The sequence below is a fragment of the Phoca vitulina genome, unplaced genomic scaffold, assembly GCF_004348235.1.
Source record: "Phoca vitulina isolate PV1807 unplaced genomic scaffold, GSC_HSeal_1.0 scaffold26, whole genome shotgun sequence".
Taxonomy (NCBI): domain Eukaryota; kingdom Metazoa; phylum Chordata; class Mammalia; order Carnivora; family Phocidae; genus Phoca; species Phoca vitulina.
In genome coordinates, this window is record NW_022589729.1 from 24,150,341 (window position 1) to 24,170,164 (window position 19,824).

The 19,824-nt window shown below is 37.4% G+C and overlaps 1 pseudogene; it reads right to left on the reverse strand.

Annotated features, from left to right (window-relative positions):
• Positions 1-291: 291 nt before the first annotated feature.
• On the reverse strand, positions 292-12,697 carry LOC116643372 (annotated as a pseudogene).
• Between the last annotated feature and the right edge of the window lie 7,127 nt (positions 12,698-19,824).

Below are 19,824 nucleotides of genomic sequence, written 5' to 3' on the forward strand. Positions count from 1 at the left end.
TTTTTTGACACTGAATATGTTTTTATTGAGCCTTTTAGTTTACAACATGAGGTAAAAGGAAAGTCATTTCTCTTTAACCAATATTTTACACAGCTGTAGTAAAATATTTCAAACTTTGTGGAATTATAATGGATTACATATATTAAAAGTTGGGGATTGGGTAAACAATATCGGAGTTCTTGAATTTTCCAGTTGACTCTTCCAATAGTAACCAGCTCTAATAGTTACATAAGTTTCTTCAAGGTCACGTTTTATTGTTGCTTATGTCTTTATATCCGAAGCATTGCTATTTCAGTCAATAACCACTAACTCCACTTCAAAAATGAGTTTTGCATTTGGTGGAATTTTGGCATCAGGCTGTCCTTTCTTTCCATAAGCCCATTCTGGTTCAATCTCTAGTCGAGCCTTTTCTCCTTTACTCATAGTTAAGAGTGCTTCATCCCATCCTCTGATAACTTTGCCTATTCCAACCTTAAAACTTAAAGGCTTGGCATTTTTCTTCTTCTTTGAACTCGTTTGAATATTAGTATCAAAAGCAGCCCCATCCTGTAGCATTCCTGTGTACCAGCAGCAAACAACAGCTCCCTTTTTGGGAAAGTTGGTTTTATCTCCTTTTTTAGAACAGATTTTATATATTTTGGTGGACCCTCATCCAGAGTCTCTTCAGACTTGGTTTCTTTGGATTTATCTTCATTAAGCTTCACATTTTTCACCTGCTCAGACACTTTACTTATACTTTCAGTACCCTTGAAACGCTTACTTTCAAAAAGATTGCTGTAGGCTGTAACCAAATGGTCCTTGTTAGCTGTCTTGGCCACATTTTTAATGTTTCCTAATAACTTACGTTCTGCAAGAAACGAATCTGAACGGTGGTCCTGGAGAAACTTGATGATGTCCTTCTTGGGTAGCTGCTCGCTGCGCAGCTGCTCCACGTCCAGGCCCGCTGTGGTACGGCCGCCGCCCTCTTCCCCCGCGGCCTCTGCTTTACTGAGCCCGCCCGCCTCGGTTCAGCATCGCCCCGCCTGGGAGAGGTCACTTTGGAGTGTTGTTTTAGTCAAATGGCTATAAGTTAAGTACATAGTGTTTTGGAATCCTTCTACAGACCTGCTTTACTGAGTCCTCTCTGCTTGGTGAGGTATATTGGGTTGTTTAGCAGGGATACTCTTCTTAAAAATGGACTTATATTTCCATATCTCTGAAAATTGCAGTTTGGGAAGAGGTGCACATGTATTGGTGTGTGTGTGTGTGTGTGTGTGTGTGTGTGTGTTCTGAACAGGAGTCCACAGGAAATCAAGCTTACAGACAAACTAGAAAGGCTGGAAAGGTGAAGGGTATATCTTCTCCTTACTTGGGTAGCAAGAGGCTGGAAAAGCAGTGCTGGATTCTTCTGGATGATTTGCTTGTGCCCCCAGTATCCTGTAATTTTGAATAAGCTATATTGAACTTTGGGATGGACTGCTGGCCTTTGTGATTGCATTCTCAGGACAATGGGAATATCTAAACAGATGACTTTGTTTCTCGGTCTCAACTCTAACCTTGCAAAAGCCATTTAACCTTTTCTCTGAACCTACAATGATATAAATAATCGTATTTACCTCATAGGGTCCAACATATGTAAAGTTATTAACTCTGTGTCCTGGCACAGAATAGGCACTCCACAAGTGCTAGACTTTGACTACTACTACTGATAATAATAATCATACCTGATATGGAGGGAGTACTTATAATAAGCAGTCAATATACTAAATACTTCTTGTGCACTCTCATTCAATCTCCATAAAACCCTATGATATAGATAATATTATACCCTCATTTTAGTTATGAAGAACCTGAGGCATAGGGAGTTGTAGTGACTTCCCCATAGTCACAATTAATAGGTGGTAGATCTGAGATTCAAACCCATGCTATCTGATACTGCAGCCTAATCAATTCTGTTATCCTATACTGATCATCTTCCAATAGGAAAGAGGCCTTGGCGTGGGATAGGAAATAAATTTTTTTCCCATCTGGGTTCTAAGAGATTGGTTCCAGATTCTAAGCTGGAGCTTTCCCATTGTTAGATGCTGAGCTATGTGAAAGCCTCCTAAGTGCTAGGTTTGGAACAGTGGGCCCTAAGACTAGTATTGTTTTAGAGCCAATTTCATCGTTATTCTTTGTGTCATCTGAACTTCTGGAGGAGTGGGTTAAACATCTCAGCGTGCCTTAGCTTTACTTGGGAGAATGATACAAGTATAAGCCAAGTAACATCAGCCTGAAGTAGCCAGTTATGAGATAGTGAGGAAGGGTCTGCAGGACTCTGTGACCATAATTGTTTAGACCATCAAAGTAAGAGCCATTATGGACTTGTGGAACATATTCAACAGTGATGTAGCAAAAATTCCTAGAAATTATGTGAGAAGGGGAAAGTAACAGAGGATTGGATTTCCTGCCATTAGTGGGACAGGGTCTGAAGCAATTATTTGGGATTATTTTTTAGACCTTTACAATGGTGTGCTACAATATTACAACTCTAAAGGCAACATTTACGTTGGACTTGTTCTTCAGAGGCAACCAATATTTAGACTGTAATGTGAGCAGTGCCCTCTAGGATTGTGTAATGCAGCCACTATGTTTAAAGAAAAATATTACTCTCTGAAAATTAGAGAGGCTAGAGACCCTTGAATTGCATAAAAATCAATGTCACCATTATTTAGTACCTACTAGGGACTAGGCATTTTACATTTATTTTATTGCTAATCCTTATCATGGTGGTGCTAGTTAGCCATTATCATCCCTATTTTACTGAAACAGAAATTGAGACTTAAAGAGGTTAAGTGACCTTCTCAGGGTCACATAGTTAATAAGTGGTGAAGATGAAATTTAAAACCAGGTCATCTCATTCCAGAGTCTGGCCTTTTTTGATCATACTAACCTGCCAGGACTGAGTGCTATGCAAAGGAAGAATTGATATAGAAAATCAGAGTCTGATAGGAAGTAGGAGAGGCAGACCAGTTGAGGGCAATGGAAGCTGTGGGGATTTCAGGATGGAAGTGGTATGAGATGCAGCAGAAAGTCCAATAGCACAAAATAAAGGCAGAACAACAGACTAGGATGGCAAGAGTTTGTCACCTTTAGTATTATGGAAGCCACATTTACCTATTAGAAATGATGGAACATTCAGAAAATAGTGGCAACATCTAAAAAACCTTCTGTTTAGGAGATTAGAAATTAAATAAATAAACTGACCCCCCCCCAAAAAAAACCACCCAGAATGATTAAGTATATAAATCAGAATAAGCCATTTTAAGGCACAGTAACAAACAATCTTCAGACTTGAATGGATTAACACAAGTTTTTACTCACTACATGTGCCTTGGCTGATGTTCTTTTCCATGTCTCCTTACTTTGGGTCCCAAGTCAATGGAACATCCACTATCTCAAGTATTGACATGTATCAGCAGATAGAAAGGGAACTCTGGACAACCTCGCATTGACAATTATGTATTTTGGCTGAGAAGTGACATAGTCCCTTTTACTCACAACTCTGCCCAGATCTAGTCATATAGCTCCACTTAATCACAAAACTCCCATTAGAAGACACAAACCAGACAGAGGCAGGCAGATGGTACTAAGACTCCCCATAGCATGGGACCTGAAAGGGGTGATCGTGTCCAGGATTTTCTTTTCCCATGGCAAGTTTTATATATATATATATATTTTTTTATACTTGAAGGAAAAAGAGAAAGAAAGAGCCAGTTGATGAAAACTGGAAAGACTGTAAATATAAAAAAGCATGTAGAAGTGACAGGGCAAAGCTTTAGAGAGGTGGAAAGGAACATGATAAAGAGCACAGAAAAAGGAACAGCTTGAGAATGGACAGGTCCTCTGAGAGTCTGATGATTTTGAGAGTGAGACATATAGACAGAAATGCTAGAGTAAAGAGAGAGGGAAAGCCTGAAACATTTACTGTGAGAAATAGACTAGAATGGCCCAGTTATGCCTCATAAATCCAGTGAGGACCATACTGAACAAATGAAGCTGAAAGCTGAACCCAAAAGGACAAAGGAAATTATAAGTCTAGATGGCATCTGAAATAGTGTTTTACTCCTTTTTTTTTTGCTTAGGAAAAAAGTGGCATTTTGAAGTTATGTGGTTTCCTTCATGTATGGAAAACAAGAACAACAATCCTACAGCTTATGATACTGCTCTCCATGTGTATAAATGTTGAAGAGAAAAAGAACAATTCATGAGTAAGAGAATTTTCCTCAAGGGCCACACTCATCTTCACTAGACCATCTCTTAGTATGAGACTGGTCAAGCAAGCAATCCATATCTTGGTTTATCTAGATAGAATGAGAATTTTGATTCATATTTCTAGGGAAATGAATTCTATTCCAAATCTGAGGAGAACATTCCCGTAGAATAATCAATGCCTGGGAACACATATTGTTTTCCCAGTGTTAGAGAGAGCACAAATATCATTTGCTATATATATATACTTTTTCAAGACTCTTATTTCCAAGTAGCAGAAAATCCAGTTCAAGCTGACTTAAGCAAACAAGATATGTATTATGCCTTATACTTAAAAAAAAAAAAATCCTGGGGATAGAATTAGGCTCCAGCAGCATCTAGGGCTTCCTTTTTTTTCTCTTCTCCCTCCCTCTCTGCCTCCCTCCCTCCCTCTCTGTCTCTCTGTGTCTGTCTTTGTCTCTGTCCCTCTCTTCCTCTTTCTTACTCCATCTCTGAGATCTTCTTTCTACTGTACTAGCTTTCTTCCTAAATAAGCTCCCTTACATGGTAACCAGATGTCCACCAGCATCTCATGTTTACATTCTACAAGCTTTAAGTCTAAAGGAAAAGAAAGACATTTCTTCCTAAATAGTTCCAACGAAAATTCCACAGTTGTGTTCTGCTGGCTCTGATTGGTTGGCTTGGGGCATGTGATCATCCTGAATGACTCCTATGATGGAGCCCCTTAGGCAGATCTAGATCACATATCCCCCCTTCAATTAGGGATTGGTAGAAGGCAGGGATATCATCCCCAAGAAAAACAGAGCATCAGTTGCAGCTGAGGAGGCAACAGATGCTATTTAGGCAAAAACAATGTTTACTTACATTGAAAAAATTTTAACTATAATTTCAGTACTTTCATACATTCTCTAAAGTTTTGGACTCACAGAGATAATGTCTCTAGGCAAAGAGAGTAACATTGTCCATAGCCTTACAGACTCATCTACGTTTCTTTATGTGGCACTCTGAGTAAGAACTGTATTGAAAACAAGCAGAAAGTGAAAAAAAAAAAAAAAAAAGATAACCTAACGAGCTAAAGTCAGAATATTTTCAATGATGGCTAACTAGAATTATTCTATAATTACTCCACCACAGCCCTGAAAGTGAGTCACCAAGAAATGAATATTTATAAGCTTTCTGACCTCAAAAAATTCAAAATCTTAAAGGAGGTCACCTAAGGAGACTGTGGAAAACTTCCATGCAACTTATTGGCAGATGATTTTAGTTCTTATTTCAAAAAGCTTGGTATGAAATGCATGCCATCTGGTTACTGGGAAAATTCTAGTGTGTATTAATTGCTTGTGTGAGAGACATTCCTTCCATTTAGTTGTAAATGATTGCACCTGCAAAGGGAAAAAAAAAAAAAAAAGAACATGTCTTATCACTTGCTCCTGGGGCTGGAAGATTTGATGACACAATACTGCTATTTCATCCACTTTTAAAATCTGTGTCTGATCAGTACAGCTGTTCTCCCACAACTATTTTGAATATGCTGCCTTGTATACCAGAACACAGGATTGCCGGGGAAAATTTCAAATAGCACTAAATGTGAAGACTGCAGTGGTTCCTTTCCATTTCTTGAAGGCATTTCTAACTATTTCAAGATAAAAATGCAGGTATTTCTGATTTTGATTTTAACCCTATCAAAGAGTATATTTCAGGAAAACAGGTTTTAGGCAATTCTATATTTTCCAGGATTGACTCACCTGAGATAGTCGGCAAATCTCTGCCTAAAATGAAGCAGATTTCTGCCTAAAAGCACAAATGGAAATCTCCATGGAAGGGTCCTTCATCCCTTTCTCTGTGAGACCGTAGAAATAATCTATGCATCTAGCCTTAAACTGGGAGACTTATAGACTTTAAAAGTTGAAAACCGTGTTGCAAAAAACCTTGTAATAGTATAGTTTATTTTGTGGATCCAACCTCCATTTCATCCGTGGTGCACTATTGCATTACCCTCAGTATTGCAAAGCCAGTAGAGACAAAGGAGTTTTCCTTGTTGGTACAGAGGAAAGATGATGGAATTTAGAGTTTAGGTAGAGTTTATGCATACCCTAGCTCTGTCACTTATTTGCAGTGTGATCTTTGGGAAATTATTTGCATTCTGTGGACTTTAGTTCCTAAAAAGAGGATTAAATACAATTTTCCTAGGGCAGATGAGAAGTTTTCATGAAATATTATACATGAAAGTGCTTGGTACATACTTAGAACTAAATACATATTAATCTAATGTCCCTTCCTCAACTCAAGCATTATAGAAGTGCTCTATTATTACCAGTCTTCCCAAGTTAATCTCATTCTACCTGCCAAATTTACAGCATGCACAAATTATTTTCTGCTAAATAAATATTATTTACAGATTCAGACTTGCAAGCTCCTCATGAAAGTATGTAAGAAGGGGGATTTCTTCTTCATTTGTGAACATCAGGCATTGAGAAAGAATAAATAGATGTAAGCCTTGGCAGAATCCTAACCAGTGGATCTGATTTTATTCCTCCAACATGTGTAAAAACTTTCCAGGGGGTGTATTTAGTATGTCATTTTGCTGAATGATAGCTTTGATTTCTACTGCCAGAGGTGATCTCTTTTTATCAAATAGAGCAATTCAGCTCTTGATATACCCACATCACAGAAAATATGGGAGTTGAAATCCCAGGAATACTGAACTATTTAATCAAGTGGTGACAAACATACTTATTCAATACCACCAAGACAAGGAGAATACCATATTCTGACTTCAGAGAATAGGAATGCAACTATCAATTATGGCAGCTGAGTAGTAATTTGGACCACAGCACTGCAATGGGAAACTCAGCTTGCAGTATACCTGGTGAAGCCTTTAAATCAAGAAATGTGATGTGGAAGTCAAAACCGAGTGGTAAAAATCTTTAAAGATCTGTAGCAACTTATTAACAGACACAACATGGTATGTAAAGTACAACAAAATAGAGACTAGGGATAATGGCTCTTGACTATTACCCATCTTTGAAGAGTGTTGTAAGATTGAATTATCATAAAATTGATCGTCATATATTGAATTGAATGCATGCTTGTTTTCTGGTTTTCAATGCCTTTTTTTTTTTCAGAAAAAAATTAAACAGGTACATTATTAGAAAAAAGAAAAGCAGAACCTTATTGTCATATGGGAGGTGTTAAAGATGAAAATGTTAACATCTTATTCACTTCTATCCCAGATTTTCAAGGATATCAGTTTGCTTCTTAAACATTTAATTTTGCTGTGCCAGATTCTAAATGGTGTGAATTTGTGGTTTCAAGCATTTAGCTTCCCTTAACACCACTTTAACAGCTGATATTTGTCATTAATAATATATATCTTTTAAATCAATGTTTTACCATCATATTAAAAATTGTGTTTTTAAAGAACTTATGCTCCCTTGGCTAGAATTAGTTAATTCACACGGATGATGTTTTGATTAAGAGAATTTCTTTTTCATTGGATTCATGGAGTTTTTAGAAAATTTGTTTAATGGTTCAATATTGAAGTTACATTTTATTAATTGGAGCTGGGATTTGATTTCCTGCATGCTGAATGTTGTAGCTACTGGAAATATTACTTAAATAATTGTTGGTTTATTGCACAGGTTGGTTAAGGTCAAGGAGACCAAATCCCAGCTTATATTTCAGAGATGATGGAACACATCTGTTTTGATCAGGGAGTTACCATGTGCATAAAGATGTCCTCTCTCTGGGATCATACCACTTTGCTATTTTAAGATCTTTAATATTTTATGCATTATGCATTTGTCAGACAGGAAGATGCTTTCCCCTACTAAAAAGACGTTTTTTATTGAGGAAGTTGTAGTCAGAAATAAGAGCTTATGTTCCAGCTAGTAAGAGTTAACCAAAACTATAAATATATAAGGCCTAATTATACAAGTATAATAACTTAAACATTATTATAAACCATGAATTAGTTTTTTATCTTGATTTTTATCTTTATATTGTATTTTGTCTTAAAAGCCAATGATTTTAAAATTAAATATATTTAAAATAATTCTTTAAAGTAAAAAATATGTATCTATATTAAACACTTAAAGTTGCCTTTAATTCTTTAGCTCTGTGTTTGCACAATTCTCTAATCCTGTGCTGCATAGAAGTATAGTTCCAATTTCTCACTTGACCACAAGGTGAGGATTCAGGTCAGGGAATTGGGTAGAAAGATTAGTTATGACAAAGAGAAAGGGGATGGAAAAAGAAGAGCTGAACTTTGTCTCTTGCACCATTTCCCTGCTTACATCCTTAGGACTCATGTCTTGCATCACTTCCTCCTTAGATTAAAACCCTTGGAACAGAATAGGGTTTGTAATCTAGCCTATTGAATTAGCCCTATCTCATTCTCTGAAGGCAGAATGATAACAACACCCTTAGAAAATAACACACTCACACATACTCAGAGGTGGACAAGGCTGGGTGACTGTTTTAGTTATTGAACTGGCTTGGATAGGAAAGTATGGATGATCAGAAGCCAAATATGGGAGCAGGAGGGAGAGAGAGATTTTCCAGGTAATTACACAAGAAGTACATTCTGGACACTGACAGATACATCTACCTGGAGTACTTGTTCTGTCTTCTGCCTTCTATTTCTTGCCCTACTCCCTGCATATCCCCCATCTATCTCATTATCCGTCTTTATTGTTGAAACATCACTCTAGGTCAGGGAAGTCAGAGTAGCTGGCTCCTGTTGGTTGAAAGATGAGAAGTAGATCTAACCATCTGCCATAATGACTCTATGGGGAAATGCTTCATGGGTTTCAACTAATGACCTACAAATAACTTAAGAACAATACTCTTTCTGTTTGGGGGACCAGATGTATATTAACACCTTTTTATCTGGGATGAATCCAAGCATTTCCCTTTCATTAAGCTATTTCTCTTAGAAAGAGCCACCCCCTACCCCTAGGAACATGGTCTGAGTTGTGCTCCCACATGGCCTTATTTGCAACCATCTTAGTCATTGTACACTGACCGAAGTGTTACCTGTATTGGCTTTAGTGCTAGTGACACCGTGATACAAGGACCTTAAATATTGAAGACCTAAAGGCACAGATCTCTAATACCAAGACGGAATATTCCTCCATGGCTCAAACATTTCTTCTTACATTTATACTGACTCATGGGTTATCACTTACAGACAAGAAAAAAACCTTTTAAGCGTGGCATCAAAGATCTTTTATGATCTCCTTTTTTCCTTTTCAGTTTTATCTCTCATCCCTCCCCCACCCCTATACTGAAAACTTTGCAAATCACTGAGTATGTCCATCCTTCTTCTTCCGACTCTTTTGTACATAGTTTCTTTTGCTTCTAGACTCTTTTACCATACTTCACTGCCTGGTTAGCTTATTTATACTTAGATTTGCTTCAAACCAACTTAGGTTTATTTCCTGTTACAAGTCCTTTACTGATTCTCACAAGAATGTGATTAAGCACTGCTGTTAAGTGCACATTAAGCTTCTCCTGGTGAGGCACTTCACACTCTGTTTTCTTTCTTCTCTCTTTGATTATGCATTCCTTTAGGACCTATGCTGTTTTATCTCTGGTATTAAGATTTTCACTAAATATTTGTTTCTGTGATCAAAACTGGCTATCTCTGGGTGCCAACTGTTAGAAAAGTGCTAATATTTTGCTATTTAAAAAAATTTTTTTAAATTTTATTGTTATGTTAATCACCATACATTACATCATTAGTTTTTGATGTAGTGTTCCATGATTCATTTTTTGTGTATAACACCCAGTGCTCCATTCAGTACGTGCCCTCTTTAATACCCATCACCAGGCTATGTTTTTAGTGGGAACAAATTGGAAAGAATAGAGGATAGAGGTCACTGATGAGAAAGAAGTTTTGAAAGATGAGAATGAATTTGACTGGAAATAAAAGCTTGGAGAATTGTTATAGATAATTATTAGAAACATTTGAATGTCAGGCTGAGAAGTTATGCTGAATGAGAAGTCTAGAACCATTGAAGAATTTTAAGGAGAATTACATGATTATAGTAGTAATAATGATGAATAAGATAAAAAGAGCAGAAGTGATTATTCTTGGAGTTCCTTTTGCCTTTCATGTACTTTCTTTTCTTTTTAGTCTCTCATTCTATACTTTTTCAACTGCTGAGTTAAGGACATAAAATTAAAAAATCATATTAGTCACTTTGACACTTAATAACTAAAATTATGGAAACTTAGGGTCAAAAAATTCTTGGTCATCTACTTGAATCACCTTATTCAGTATTTGAGTTTTTTTCCCTATAAGGTTTTTATTGCAATCTATACTTTCAATTCATATGTCCTAAGCTAGCTCATTCAACTTTTGGAAAAAACTCTCAAAGAGTTTATTTTTATATTTAATTAAGATATGCATCTCTTTTAGATCAACCAGTAGTCTTAGATCTCCTCTTTAAGACTACATATAACAAATCAGCACCTGCTTTTTTATGATAAGTCTTCAAGTATTTGAACATAGCTACCTTGTTTTCACTGAGGTTCCTCTACTCCAGAATAAACATTTGATTCCATTCATAGTAAGCTACCTGATGTCATATTAAATTCTAGGTACAAGGGTAAATCTACGTGTCCTTAAGGAAGATACTTCTATAACATAAATGCTATCCATAACTATTTGTGTGGATTATTTGCATGCCTGCTTACGGACTTCTGTTTTGTCTTCTTGTAAGTCAGTCATTGATTTTCCTAGGGATTCTGATTCTTATGTTTCCATGCTTCAGTTTGATATATCTTTTTAAGTAAACACAGTATCTGACCTAACCAATCTCTACTTCATCATTGACAAGGTTTTGGCTTCTTATCAAAGTCCATATCACCCCCTTCTCCATGATCCAGCATAACAGTTGCTATTTTCATCTTTGCTCTTAGCCTTTCATCACTCAAATTTTATAATGACCTTGTCTAGTGATGAAATAGGATATAAAAAACAGCATGTCTTCCCTATTTTGTACTTGTACAGTTGTGGTTTTTGGCCACTGGTGAAAGTTTTTATGTTTATTGCTATCAGATTACATCATATTATGTTTAACTTATCATCGGTCTACCCTGATGACAACATATTTATCTAGTATATAATATATACCATTCCATTTGTAATATATTTTGGAGGTTTAAAAGAGAATCAAAGTACATTTTTTATCAGCTTACCAATCTTAGACATAAATTCCTTCTATCTAAATTTGTTCATTCTTTTTGGCATGAAAAATAATTTTATTTGACAGGGAAGTTAGAAGCAAAAGATTAAGAGACTCAGTTTTTCTTTGTATCATCTCTTGTCAGGGACTGACAGCAGCTATGTCTTTTTTTTTTTTTATCACCATGCCTTTATTTTCTTCAGAGAAGTTTATCATTAACTATAGTTGTTTTTCTTGTTTGTTTACTTGTCAATTGCCATTATTCCTCACTAAAACGTAATTCATAGTAGTTAAAATTTTCAGCAAGACAAGGAAATGATTTTTCGAACGTTCTGATTTTTTTTTCCAAAAAGAGTCACCCAGCTAGTTTTGAATCTTTGCAACATTGTATTTTTTTGTCAAGTTTATGCATTTCATCCAGAAAATACCCTTTCTTCTCTGGATCTGGCTTTGTAGTTTATAAAACATGCCTGAAGTGTATTAGTCCTATTCATCTCTCTTTTTTTTTTCCTCATAAATGTCAGGCAAAATGCATCTACCCTTAGGTTCATGGTTTTCAACTGCAAGCTCATAATTTCTTTAATTGGGCAACTATACTATTTCACCTAGCATTCATTATGCCTGTTTGAGTTAAGTTACACTGCTATCATTTCATGTGAATCAGGAGTCTAATCACATCAAGTTACAGTGAATCCTCTGAAGTTTATTATTGTGCTGAACTAAAGCTCAACTTATTTTAATTAACTTGCTCATTAATATTACCAATTAATTATTCATAACATATATGTTAGTCTATAGACAGCATTCTTCTGTAAGCTAACACTTCCTGAATTGAGTCTTATTTTTTGCATTAAAAAAAGTTGTTTTCAGATTCCAGTGTGGGCCTCTTTATCTGAGCATTTTTCTTCTCAATTTTCCCCTCCAGTAAAAATGCAGATAGAGGTAAATGAAAAATAATGCTGATGAAATATAAAGTATTATCTCATCATAGCATTTTCTGTGCCTCATTAACTTAATTAATGTTCACTCCATCCCAGTCATTACATGGAAAGCCACGAGGGTCTCTGTTACGTTCACTCATTTTTGTCATTTTTTCTGCCCCCTTGCTAGTGTCCGCCACTAAGGAGGACACTCGAGTGCCATTCTTCATCACTGCTACTGCTGTTGATGGTTTCTGTGAGACTCATGATGACATTGCCAAAGCTGCTGTTTCCTGGGACAGGTGGTTGAGGCACTGTGACAGCTGCATTTACTGGCGTTCTGTTGAGGTGCATAATGCCCTTGAAATCAATCCAAGTAGTTGTTTGTATCAGTAGTAATCCAGTTTGCAAATCCCTGTCTTTTAATTGATGTAATTAGACAGTTTACATTTGATGTAATTATTGATCTGTTAAGGTTTACATCTGACATTTTCTTTTTTTGTTTGCTCCTTCTGTTTTTCACTTCTCTGTTTTCTTTTTCCTGCCTTCCTATGTGTGACTTGAATTTTTTAGACTTCCATTTTGATTTATCTATTGTGTTTTTTATCGTATCTGTGTGTGTGTGTGTGTATATATGTATATATATATTTAGTGATTTTTCTGGATATTTACACTATATATAAGTAATTTATCAGTCTATCTACTGGTGTTGACATTTTAACAGTTCAAGTGAAGTACAGTAACTTTATCTCCCTTTATTTTTTCTTGATTGTAATAAAATTGCCTTAAGTATTTCCTCTATACACATTAAGAACTGCTTTAAGCAGTGTTATAATATTTGCTGCAAACATCAAACATAATTTAGAAAACTTAAGAAGAAAAAGGAAAGCCTATTACATTTACCCATATTTCTGCTCTTTCTGTTGCCCTGCTATTTCAAACTTAAAAAAAAAAAATCATCTTTCCCTTTCAAGAACTTCTTTTAGCCATTTTTTTTTTTTCAGATAGCACTGATGGCAACAAATTCTCTTTGTTATTCTTTATCTAAGAATGTCTTGATTTCTCTTTTATTCCTAAAGGATATTTTCACTGGATATTGGTTTCTGGTTGACAGTATTCTTCTCTTAGCACTTGGAAAATGTGCCATTTTCTTCTGCCCTCTATGATTTCTGATGAGAAATCTGTTGTTATTCAAATTATTTTCCCCTTATAGCTAAAGTGTAGCTTTTCTTGCTGCTTTCAATATTTTTTCTTTCTTCTTAGTTTTCATAAGTATGATTATTGTATGTCTTGGCACAGAATTTGGGGGGGTTATCTTGTTTAGGTTCCACTATGCTTCTTGAATCTGTAATTTATATCTTTTGCCAAATTTGATAAATTCAGCCATTATTTCTTTAAGTACTTTTTCAGTCCCACTTTCTTTTTCCTCTCCTTCTGGGACTCTATTTTAATGACACAGGTGTTCAGTCCTTTGCTACAGTTTCACATATCCCTGAGATTCTGTTCAGTTGGGCAATGATTGCCTTTTCTCATTCAAGTTGAGAGTTTCCTGGTTCTTGGGATGAAAATAATTTTCTGTTATGTTCTGGACATTTGGGGTATTATGCTATGAAGATCTGGGTCTTATTTAAATCCTCTGTTTTACCAAGTTTTATCTGATACCACCCTGGCAGAAGAAAGGTGGCACTACCTCACTACTGCTGCGTGGGAATCGTTTACCACCTAGCTTTCATTGACACTTCAAGGAGGAGGGGTGCCTTGTTACTAGTCAGCAGGGATGGGAGTTGAGGTTCCACTGGCCTCTGGTGGTGCCACCCTGTCTGAAAGGAGGAGAGGTGCTTCCTTACTACTTCCCATGTGGCCTCTACTGATACAGATAGGCAGTCCTCATTAATGCTGGGAGGTTGCAAAAGTCCTTAATTCCTATTCATTCTTCTCTGACACTAACTCAGCAAGGAGGGAATTGAGTATCTCATTACTCCCAGGTCAGAGTATAAGTCCAAACTCCCCACATGGTCTCCACTGACACCACAAAGGGGTGGAGGTGTTACTTTGGGGTGGGAATAAAATTCCCAGCTCCTTGCTACCCAGCCTTCTCTGACATGACCATGGTTGGGGAATTGGGACACTTTATTATAGTCTTGGGATGATGGAGTCCAGGCCTTCTTCTTAGCCTTTGCTGATTAGTTGGGGGTGAGGCTATAAGGTTTTTTGTTTGTCTGTTTTTTGATGTTTGAATGGAGTTGGGTGGTTATTGTCTAAAAGTGCTCTGTTTTGCTAGGCCCCTTTCTTGGTCCTTTGGCTAGAGAGAGCATGCTTTTCTTGTGACATCTTTTGTCTGCATCTGATGGTATTGCTGGGTTGCTGGATTCTCTAGTATCCAATCCAGAATATATGAGGCAAAAAGAAAATTCTGGAAGTTCACCACCATGTCATTAATTTCTTAGTTTCTATGTCCTTAGTCAGTCTTCTCTCTACTTTCAGAGTCTTCTGTTTCTTTTATGCATATGTCCAAGGTTTTTAGCTGTACTTAGTAAGAGAAATAAGGAGAAGTAGGTCTGTTCCATATTCTGACACTTATCTTTCAATATGGTCAAAATTTGACCTTCACATCTTCAGTCCAAACAATCGGTTCCGTGTTGGGAGAGTGGTACTGCTAAAACAACAGATGTATAACTAGAGGGGTAAAGAGTCTCATTACTCACAGTATTGAAGAGATACTATTAAGCCTTTTTATTTCTATATGCACTAAGAAAGTTAATCTAACCTTAGCAATTAATAATGAGAAACTGTTCTCAAGCAAATAATTCCAGATAAAAATGAAAAGGAAGTAATACTTATTTCCCATGAAATTTCAAAATAGAAAGATTTTTAAAAATTTTGTTTACACAGAACATGTGTGAAAAATCTGATCTTTGAAATGAAATTTACTCTATTTCACCATCATAATTATTTAAGAAAGCTTAGTATGATTTTCACCACCCATTTGTATATGGTATTATTATTTCTCAGTAGGCCATTTTCCCCCATTGTGATACAATGCTTCAAATTATTTTACCTATATGTGAGTTTTTATTTCCAAATTGACTATAAGATCTCCAGGTTACTGCATCCTCTAAAAAAGAACTTGACCCTAGAGTATATGCTAAATGTATGCTTTAAGCTAAGTAGAACTGAAAAAGCAACATAAAAAGCTTTCCATAATCAAAGGAGATTTACTTCAGGTCATGGAACACAAAATTTCAGAGATGGGAGGAATCTAAGTGCTTTTTCATATCTACTAGCCATCTTGAATTCATGTCTAGCAGAGATGATATGGAACAAAAGTTGAAGCATGCATGTTCTTTAAAGCAGACATATCCTAAGAAAGGTAAACATTATAGGTTAATCTAGGACTGAAGGAATGTATCTCATTTGAAGAGATGAGTGCTTAGTACTTAATATTGGCCAAAGAAATATTAGAAAAATTTTAATCTAGGGTATTAATTTATGATCTGTAAGAAGCTTTGTGAAGACAATCTTCAAAAGCTCAAATGAATTGTTTCTACCCTGTTCTGGAAAAAAAAAAAAATGTTTTTCATGGTATGTGCTGGTAAGTCAGAAATTTCTAAAGCAAAACACACTTCTTTATTTCCTTTCTGTTTGTACAAGTTTTTGCACATTTTAAATATAAATATTTCTTTTTTTTTAAGATTTTATTTATTTATTTGACAGAGAGAGATAGCGAGAGAGGGAACACAAGCAGGGGGAGTGGGAGAGGGAGAAGCAAGCTTCCTGTGGAGCAGGGAGCCCAATGCAGGGCTCGATCCCAGGACCCTGGGACCATGACCTGAGCCGAAGGCAGACGCTTAATGACTGAGCCACCCAGGCGCCCCTTAAATATAAATATTTCTATTAAGAAAGTAATAGCACACATTTCATGATAGAAAAAAATCCAAATCCGTTCATCTCACTGTTTTATCTATATTAGTATATCAAAAGGTTCCAGATATAAGAAATAACCTGCTAAAAATACAGCTATAACTAGCCTTATTTACAAGACTATTTTAGTCTAATTGTAGGAAAGGCTAAGCTTTTCATGGGGAGAAATTCATTGTAAGCAAGACAAATGCAGCCTGATCGAAGGACAGATGGAAAGATATAGGATGATCATAATGTGCATTACTCAGATTTAGTCTGGAACTTTTTCATCTCTTCTATTCATCACCCACAATTTGAGATATTAGCCCAGTATCTTGGAGAGACAAAGTGGCTGTTTAAACAGTATCACCATTATTAGAGCTTCTGAACAAGGCTCAGGCACCACCACTTTGTGAAGGGGCATTTCCTTGTGGGCCAGGCCAGGAGTCACTGTGAAAAGAACATGGAATCCTTGGAGCCATTCCTGGGAGGTCAGATCAGAGCATACCAAAGAGCAAATAGCCTGGAGGTCTATGATGGCTACTATATGAGACATCCTTTGGGATTTATAGACTCTTTTGGCAAGACTGGAACAGAGGGTGGGGATAGCAATTCTGGAGATGAAAGATGAGCCAATGAAAACAGTTTGTTTCATCTTCTAGAAAGACACCAATTACTTTAGAAACCTAACTTCTTAAAATTTATACTCCTTTGGAACTAATTTATAGCACACATTAAAAAATTTCTTGTGTGGAGGGCGGAGCAAGATGGCGGAGGAGTAGGAGACCTGGATTTCGTCTCCTCTCAGGAATTCAGCTGGATAGGGATCAAACCATTCTGAACACCTACAAACGCAACAGGAGATCGAAGAAAAGAATAGCAACAACTCTCTGAACAGAAAAGCGACCACTTTCTGGAAGGTAGGACGTGCGGAGAAGTGAATCCGAGGAGATATTCGGGAGGATAGACGGCGGGGGAGGGGCCTCCGTCGGCCGCTTCTGGCAAGTGATAGAGCCACGGAGCACAAAATCGGAACTTTTAGAAGTCTGCTCCGCTGAGGGACGTCACTCTGGTGGCGAAGTGGGGGGTGGAACCCTCGCGGGACAGTGTGGTCTCAGGACCCTCGGGGTCACAGAAAGACCGGGGGTGCCTGAGTGCGGCAGAGCTCCCAGGTATCGGAGCGGGGAAGCCGGCTGCAGAGACGGAGCCCAGGCGCGGGCTCTCAGCTCGGGGTTGCCATAAACCGGGATCCGTGGCACAGTCGGGCCACTGCTCCTCCAGCAGGGACCCAACAAGCGGCAGATCCGGGGAGACTCACCTTCTTCCCCCGGGAGGAGAGGTGCGGGAGCGCACCGCGGGGATCTGCTGGGTTTGGAGACTCCACCTGGGGTCGGGTGCCAGATAGAAAGGCGCGGTCACAGGCCGGGTGAGCACGGAGTGCGGCCGGAGACCGGGGACACGGGAGTGATTGACTGCTTTTCTCTGGGGGCTCGCTGAGGAGCGGGACCCCAAGTTCTCGGCTCCTCCGGGGCGGAGACTGGGAGGCCGCCATTTTCACTCTCCACCTCCAAAGCTGTACGGAAAGCTTGCAGGGAACAAAAGCTCCAGAGAGCAAACCCGAGCAGATTACTTAGCCCGGACCGGCAAGGGCGGGGCAATTTTGCCTCCGGCAAAGACATTTGGGAACCACGGCAACAGGCCCCTCCCCCAGAAGATCAGCGAGAACAGCCAGCCAAGACCAAGTTTACCGATCAATGAGAACGGCAGAACTCCAGCGCTAGGGGAATACTGCACATAGAATTCATGGCTTTTTTACCATGATTCTTTAGTCTTTCAAAGTTAATTATTTTTTTTAACTTTTTTTCTTTTTTCCTTTTTTCTTTTTTTTTTGAATTTTTCTTTTTCCCTTTTTCAACAAACATCTTATCAATCCCTTTTTAGAAAAAAAAAATTTTTTTATTTTTCATTTTTAAAGTCATATTCTATCCCTTCACAGTAGTTACCCGTATTTTTGGCATATATATATAAGTTGTTCTCTCTTTAAAATCTTGAGATAGTTTCTTCTAACAGATCAAAATATACTCTAAATCTCTAGTGTATGGTTTTTTTCTACTCTCCTGCCTGATCACATTCCCTCCCTTTTTTCTTTCTTTTTTTTTTTATCCTCTTTTCTTTTTTCAAACAACTTACCAAATCATTTTTTAAAATTTTTTATACTTTCCAACTTTACAGTCATATTCCATCCCTTCATCATATCAACCCTTATTTTTGTACATATATAAGTTTTTCTTTCTTTAAAATTTTGGGAGGGACTTTCTTTTAACAGACCAAAATACACCCAAAATCTAGTGTGTGGCACTGATCTATAATCCAGCCTGATCATATTTGATCACATTCTGTTTTTGTTTTGTTTTGTTTTGTTCTGCTTTTGTTTGTTTTTATCTTTATCTTTTTCTTTTTGTTTTTTTCTTTCCTTTTCTTTTTTCTCTCTTTCCCTTTCTTTTCCCACTGCTTCAGGTCTTTTCTGATTTGTTTAGAGTATATTTTCTGGGGACGTTGTTACCCTGCTAGCATTTTGTTCTCTCATTAATCTATTCTCCTCTGCACAAAATGACAAGACGGAAAAAATCACCTCAACAAAAAGAACAAGAGGTAGTACCGACTGCCAGGGACCTACTCAATACGGACATTAGTATGATGTCAGATCTAGAGTTCAGAATCATCACTTTAAAGATACTAGCTGGGCTTGAAAAAAACATGGAAGTTATTAGAGAAACCCTTTCTGGAGAAGTAAAAGAACTAAAATCTAACCAAGTAGAAATCAAAAAGGCTATCAATGAGGTGCAATCAAATATGGGGGCGCTAACTGCTAGGATAAATGAGGCAGAAGAAAGAATCAGTGAGATAGAAGACCAAATGATGGAAAATAAAGAAGCTGAGAAAAAGAGAGAGAAACAACTACTGGATCACGAGGGCAGAATTCGAGAGATAAACGATACCATAAGACGAAACAACATTAGAATAATTGGGATCCCAGAAGAAGAAGAAAGAGAGAGGGGGCAGAAGGTATAATGGAGCAAATTATAGCAGAGAACTTCCCTAATTTGGGGAAGGAAACAGGCATCAAAATCCAGGAAGCACAGAGAACCCCTCTCAAAATCAATAAAAATAGGTCAACACCCCGACATCTAATAGTAAAACTTACGAGTCTCAGAGACAAAGAGAAAATCCTGAAAGCAGCTCGGGAGAAGAGATATGTAACCTACAATGGTAGAAACATTAGATTGGCAACAGACTTATCCACAGAGACCTGGCAGGCCAGAAAGGACTGGCAGGACATATTCAGAGCACTAAATGAGAAAAATATGCAGCCAAGAATACTATATCCAGCTAGGCTGTCATTGAAAATTGAAGGAGAGATAAAAAGCTTCCAGGACAAACAAAAACTAAAGGAATTTGCAAACACGAAACCAGCCCTACAACAAATATTGAAAGGGGTCCTCTAAGCAAAGAGAGAGCCTAAAAGCAACATAGACCAGAAAGGAACACACACAATATACAGTAACAGTCACTTTACAGGC